We start from the raw sequence: 6440 nt of genomic DNA on the forward strand, positions 1-6440 counted from the left end.
TCCAGTTGTGTAATTCTAACGTGATTTTAGTGTTATGTGCTTCCGCTGTTTGAAAGGAAGCTTTCTCACTGAATATCAACAGGGAATCGAATGTTCTGTAATTTCATTAAGAAGAACATTGGCAATGGTAAACTAAGAGTGATTTCAAAGATCCATCAGAGGTTATATGCTTGGAACATTTCTTCTTGAAAATCAACAGTGATTCAAAAGGCTAGAACTGTGTGACTAGTGTGAATATTTCCGGTGGAAAATTGTGAACAATAAACAATCTCTTTGAATAGTAAGAGCGAATTCGAGGATCCTATGGAGTAGGAAGGTCATTTCCCGTCATAAACCAAGGGTAATTGAGAATTACGTTCACCGTTTATCTGCTACGAACAGTTGCTATTGAAAAATCCCAGGGAATTCAGAGTAGGACAGCTTCGATTCTTACATCTCTCATTACAAACTCATCGTGAATGTCATGGGTTTCCGTCCTGTTTTCTACTATAAACAAATACGCATTCCTAACTAAGCCTGTATTCAATGTTGCCTAGAACTGTTTTCTAAGGGAATATTTCCCGATGAATAGTGAAGTCCAATTGAACGTTCCACAAGCCTGTTTTCTAGGGAGAACATATCCCCTGGAAAACGAAGAGTGAATGCAACATTCTTTTAACCGGTTATGTAGCAGGAACCTTTACTAATGAAAAGTAACTGTGTACTGAAGAGATTAGAAGCTGCTTCAATACCAACATAGGTTGTGCAAGAAAACCAACAGAGAAGGTCGAGTTCTGTAATTGAATTGTGTATAATATTCAATTGCCCTGTGAAATCTATCGCTGAATTCAAAGTTCTGGCGTCCCGCTTTTTGAAATGAACGTTTTTCACTGAAGACTAACAACGAATACAATGTTCAGTAACTTACTTACGAAATAATTTCAATGGTAAAGTAAGATTGATGTCAAAGTTCTATAGAGAGTACATACTAGGAACATTTCCTGTTGAAATCGAACATGAATTCAAAGGGCTGGAACTGTGTGAGTACTGAGAATGTTTCCCGTTGTAAAGTGTGTACAATAAACAATCCTTCATGAATAGTAAGGGGGCATTCTTGGATCTCTGATCCTATGGAGGAGGAATCTCATTTCCCATCACAAACTGAGGGTAATTGACAGTTACATTCACAGGTTCTCTGGTGGGATCAGTTGCTATTGAAAAATAGCATTGAATATCAAGAGGAGGACAGCTTGGATCCTTCCGTTTCTCATTGAGAACTCATCAGAAAGGTCATGGTTTTGTGTAGATTTCTACACAGTAAGCTTTCCCCCTGGTAACTAAGCATGTATACCATGTTACATAGTCCTGTTTTCTACGTGAACATTTCCAAGGAATAGTAAAGTTCAATTCAATATTCTCTGCAGCTGTTGTCCTGGAAGAACGGATGCCCTGGAAAAGTAAGAGTTAATTCAATGTGCTATTAGCCGTTTATGTCCTAGGACCATTTGCAAATGAAAACTAACCAGGAAAAGAAAAGATTAGAAGGTGCTTGAGTACCAAGTAGGTTGGCCTTCGAAAAGTAACGGGGAATTTGGATGTGGGTAATTCTAACCTGAATTATGTGTTACGTAGTTCCGCTGTTTGAAAGGAAGGTTTCTCACGGAATACCCACAGTGAATTGAATGTTCTGTAATATCATTAAGAAGAACATTGGCAAGGTAAACTAAGAGTGATTTCAAAGATCCATCAGAGGTTATATGCTCGGAACATTTCTTGTTGAAAATCAACAGCATTTCAAAATGCTAGAACTGTGTGAGTAGTGTGAATATTTCCCGTTGAAAATTGTGTACAATAAACCATCTCTTTGAATAGTAAGAGCGAATTCAACGATGCTATGGAGTAGGAAGGTCATTTCCCATCATAAACTAGGGGTAACTGAGAGGTACGTTCACCGGTTATCTGGTACGAACAGTTGCTATTGAAAATCCCAGGGAATTCAGAGTAGAACAGCTTGGATTCTTACGTTTCTCATTACAAACTCATCGTGAATGTCATGTGTTTCTGTCCTGTTTTTTACTATAAACAAATCCGCATTCCTAACTAAGCCTGTAGTCAATGTTGCCTTGTCCTGTTATCTAAGGGAATATTTCCAGATGAATGGTCAATCTAATTGAACGTTCCGCAAACCTGTTTTCTAGGGAGAACTTATCCCCTGGATAATGAAGAGCGAATGCAAAGTTCTTTTAGCCGGTTATGTCTCAGGAACCTTTACTAATGAAAAGTAACCGTGCACTGTAGATTAGAAGCTGCTTCAATACCAACATAGGTTGTGCAAGAAAACCAACAGAAAAGGTCGAGTTCTGTAATTGAATTGTGTATAATATTCAATTGCCCTGTGAAATCTATCCCTGAATTCAAAGTTCTGGCTTCCCACTGTTTGAAATGAACGTTTTTCACTGAAGACTAACAACGAATACAATGTTCGGTAACTTCCATACGAAGAAATTTTCAATGGTAAAATAAGATTTATATCAAAGTTCTATCAGAGGGTACATACTTATAACATTTCCTGTTGAAATCGAACATGAATTCAAAGTGCCGGAACTGTGTGAGTACTGAGAATGTTTCCCGTTGAAATGTGTGTACAATAAACAATCCTTCCTGAATAGTAAGGGGGAATTCTTGGATCTATGATCCTATGGAGGAAGAAGCTCATTTCCCATCACAAACTGAGGGTAATTGACAGTTACATTCACTGGTTATCTGGTGGGATCAGTTGCTATTGAAAAATAGCATTGAATTCCAAGAGTAGGATAGCTTGGATCCTTCCGTTTCTCATCGAGAACTGATCAGAAAGGTCATGTTTTTGTGTAGTTTTCTACACAGTAATTTTCCCCCTGCTAACTAAGCATGCATACCATGTTTCATAGTCCTGTTTCCTAAGTGAAGAATTCCCAATGAATAGTAAAGTTCAATTCAATATTCTCTGCAGCTGTTGTCCTGGAAGAACGGATTCCCTGGAAAACTAAGAGTTAATTCAATGTGCTATTAGCCGGTTATGTACTAGGACCATTTGCGAATGAAAACTACCCAGGAAATGAAAAGATTAGAAGGTGCTTGAGTACCAAGAAGGTTTGCCTCTGAAAACTAACGGTGAATTTGGATGTGTGTAATTGTAACCTGAATTCAGTGTTACGTAGTTCCGCTGTTTGAAACGAAGGTTTCTCACGGAATACCAACAGTGAATCGAATGTTCTGTAATTTCATTAAGAAGAACATTGGCAAAGGTAAACTAAGAGTGATTTCAAAGTTCTATCAGAGGTTATACGCTGTGAATATTTCCCGCTGAAAAGTGTGGTCAATAAAATATGAATTTGAAATGTAAGAGCGAATTCAACGATCTATGCTCGTATGGAGTAAGACGGTCATTTCCCGTCATAAACTAAGGATAATTGACAGTTACATTCACTGGTTATCTGGTGGGATCAGTTGCTATTGAAACATAGCATTGAATTCCAAGAGTAGGACAGCTTGGATCCTTATGTTTCTCACTGAGAACTCATCAGAAAGGTCATGTGTTTGTGTAGTTTTCCACACAGTAAGCTTTCCAACTTCTAACTAAGCATGTATGCCATGTTGCATAGTCCTGTTTTCTACGTGAACATTTCCCAATGAATAGTAAAGTTCAATTCAATATTCTATGCCGCTTTTGTCCTTGAAGAACGGATCCCCTGGAAAACTAAAAGTTAATTCAATGTGCTATTAGCCGGTGATGTACTAGGACCATTTGCGAACGAAAACTAACCATGAAATGAAAAGATTAGAAGGTGCTTGAGTACCAACTAGGTTTGCCCTCGAAAACTAAAGGTGAATTTCCAGTTGTGTAATTCTAACGTGATTTTAGTGTTATGTGCTTCCGCTGTTTGAAAGGAAGCTTTCTCACTGAATATCAACAGTGAATCGAATGTTCTGTAATTTCATTAAGAAGAACATTGGCAATGGTAAACTAAGAGTGATTTCAAAGATCCATCAGTGGTTATAAGCTCGGAACATTTCTTGTTGAAAATCAACAGTGATTCAAAAGGCTAGAACTGTGTGACTAGTGTGAATATTTCCGGTGGAAAATTGTGAACAATAAACAATCTCTTTGAATAGTAAGAGGGAATTCAACGATCCTATGGAGAAGGAAGGTCATTTCCCGTCATAAACTAAGGGTAATTGAGAATTACGTTCACCGTTTATCTGCTACGAACAGTTGCTATTGAAAAATCCCAGGAATTCAGAGTAGGACAGCTTCAATTCTTACGTCTCTCATTACAAACTCATCGTGAATGTCATGGGTTTCCGTCCTGTTTTCTACTATAAACAAATACGCATTCCTAACTAAGCCTGTATTCAATGTTGCCTAGAACTGTTTTCTAAGGGAATATTTCCCGATGAATAGTCAAGTCCAATTGAACGTTCCGCAAACCTGTTTTCTAGGGAGAACATATCCCCTGGAAAGCGAAGAGTGAATGCAACATTCTTTTAACCGGTTATGTAGCAGGAACCTTTACTAATGAAAAGTAACTGTGTACTGAAGAGATTAGAAGCTGCTTCAATACCAACATAGGTTGTGCAAGAAAACCAACAGAGAAGGTCGAGTTCTGTAATTGAATTGTGTATAATATTCAATTGCCCTGTGAAATCTATCCCTGAATTCAAAGTTCTGGCATCCCGCTGTTTGAAATGAACTTTTTCGCTGAAGACTAACAGCGAATACAATGTTCGGTAAATTCCTTATGAACAAATTTCAATGGTAAAGTAAGATTGATGTCAAAGTTCTATCAGAGAGTACATACTAGGAACATTTCCTGTTGAAATCGAACATGAATTCAAATTGCTGGAACTGTGTGAGTACTGAGAATATTTCCGGTTTAAAAGTGTGTACAATAAACAATCCTTCCTGAATAGTAAGGGGGAATTCTTGGATCTATGATCCTATGGAGGAGGAATCTCATTTCCCATCACAAACTGAGGGTAACTGACAGTTACATTCACAGGTTATATGGTGGGATCAGTTGCTATTGAAAAATAGCGTTGAATTCCAAGTGGAGGACAGCTTGGATCCTTCTGATTGTCATTGAGAACTCCTCTGAAAGGTCGTGTTTTTGTGTATTTTTCTACACAGTAAGCTTTCCCCCTGCTAACTAAGCATGTATACCCTGTTGCATAGTCCTGTTTCCTAAGTGAAGATTTCCCAATGAATAGTAAAGTTCAATTCAATATTCTCTAGAGCTGTTGTCCTGGAAGAACGGATCCCCTGGAAAACTAAGAGTTAATTCAATGTGCTATTAGCCGTTTATGTACTAGGACCATTTGCGAATGAAAACTAACCAGGAAATGAAAAGATAAGAAGGGGCTTGAGTACCAACTAGGTTGGCCTTCGAAAAGTAACGGTGAATTTGGATGTGTGTAATTGTAACCTGAATTCAGTGTTACGTAGTTCCGCCGTTTGAAAGGAAGGTTTTTCACGGAATACCAAAAGTGAATCAAATGTTCTGTAATTTCATTACGAAGAACATTGGCAAAGGTAAACTAAGAGTGATTTCAAAGATCCACTAGAGGTTATATGCTCAGAACATTTCTTGTTGAAAATCAACAGTATTTCAAAAGGCTAGAACTGTGTGACTAGTGTGAATATTTCCCGTTGAAAATTGTGTACAATATACAATCTCTTTGAATAGTAAGAGCAAATTCAACGATCCTATGGAGTAGGAAGGTCATTTCCCGTCATAAACTAGGGGTAATTGAGAGGTACGTTCACCGGTCATCTGGTACGAACAGTTGCTATTGAAAATCCCAGGGAATTCAGAGTAGGACAGCTTGGATTCTTACGTTTCTCATTACAAACTCATCGTGAATGTCATGGGTTTCCACCCTGTTTTCTACTATAAACAAATACGCATTCCTAACTAAGCCTGTATTCCATGTTGCCTAGTCCTGTTTTCTAAGGGAATATTTCCCGATGAATAGTCCAGTCCAATTGAACGTTCCGCAAACCTGTTTTCTAGGGAATACATATCCCCTGCAAAACGAAGAGTGAATGCAACATTCTTTTAACCGGTTATGTACCAGGAAACTTTACTAATGAAAAGTAACTGTGTACTGAAGAGATTAGAAGCTGCTTCAATACCAACATAGGTTGTGCAAGAAAACCAACAGAGAAGGTCGAGTTCTGTAATTGAATTGTGTATAATATTCAATTGCCCTGTGAAATCTATCCCTGAATTCAAAGTTCTGGCGTCCCCCTGTTTGAAATGAACTTTTTCACGGAAGACTAACAGCGAATACAATGTTCGGTAACATCCTTACGAAGAAATTTCAATGGGAAAGTGAGAATGATGTCAAAGTTCTATCAGAGAGTACATACTAGGAACATTTCCTGTTGAAATCGAACATAAATTCAAATTACCAGAACT

The sequence above is a fragment of the Jaculus jaculus genome, unplaced genomic scaffold, assembly GCF_020740685.1.
Source record: "Jaculus jaculus isolate mJacJac1 unplaced genomic scaffold, mJacJac1.mat.Y.cur mat_scaffold_34_1_3701052_arrow_ctg1, whole genome shotgun sequence".
NCBI classification, from domain to species: domain Eukaryota; kingdom Metazoa; phylum Chordata; class Mammalia; order Rodentia; family Dipodidae; genus Jaculus; species Jaculus jaculus.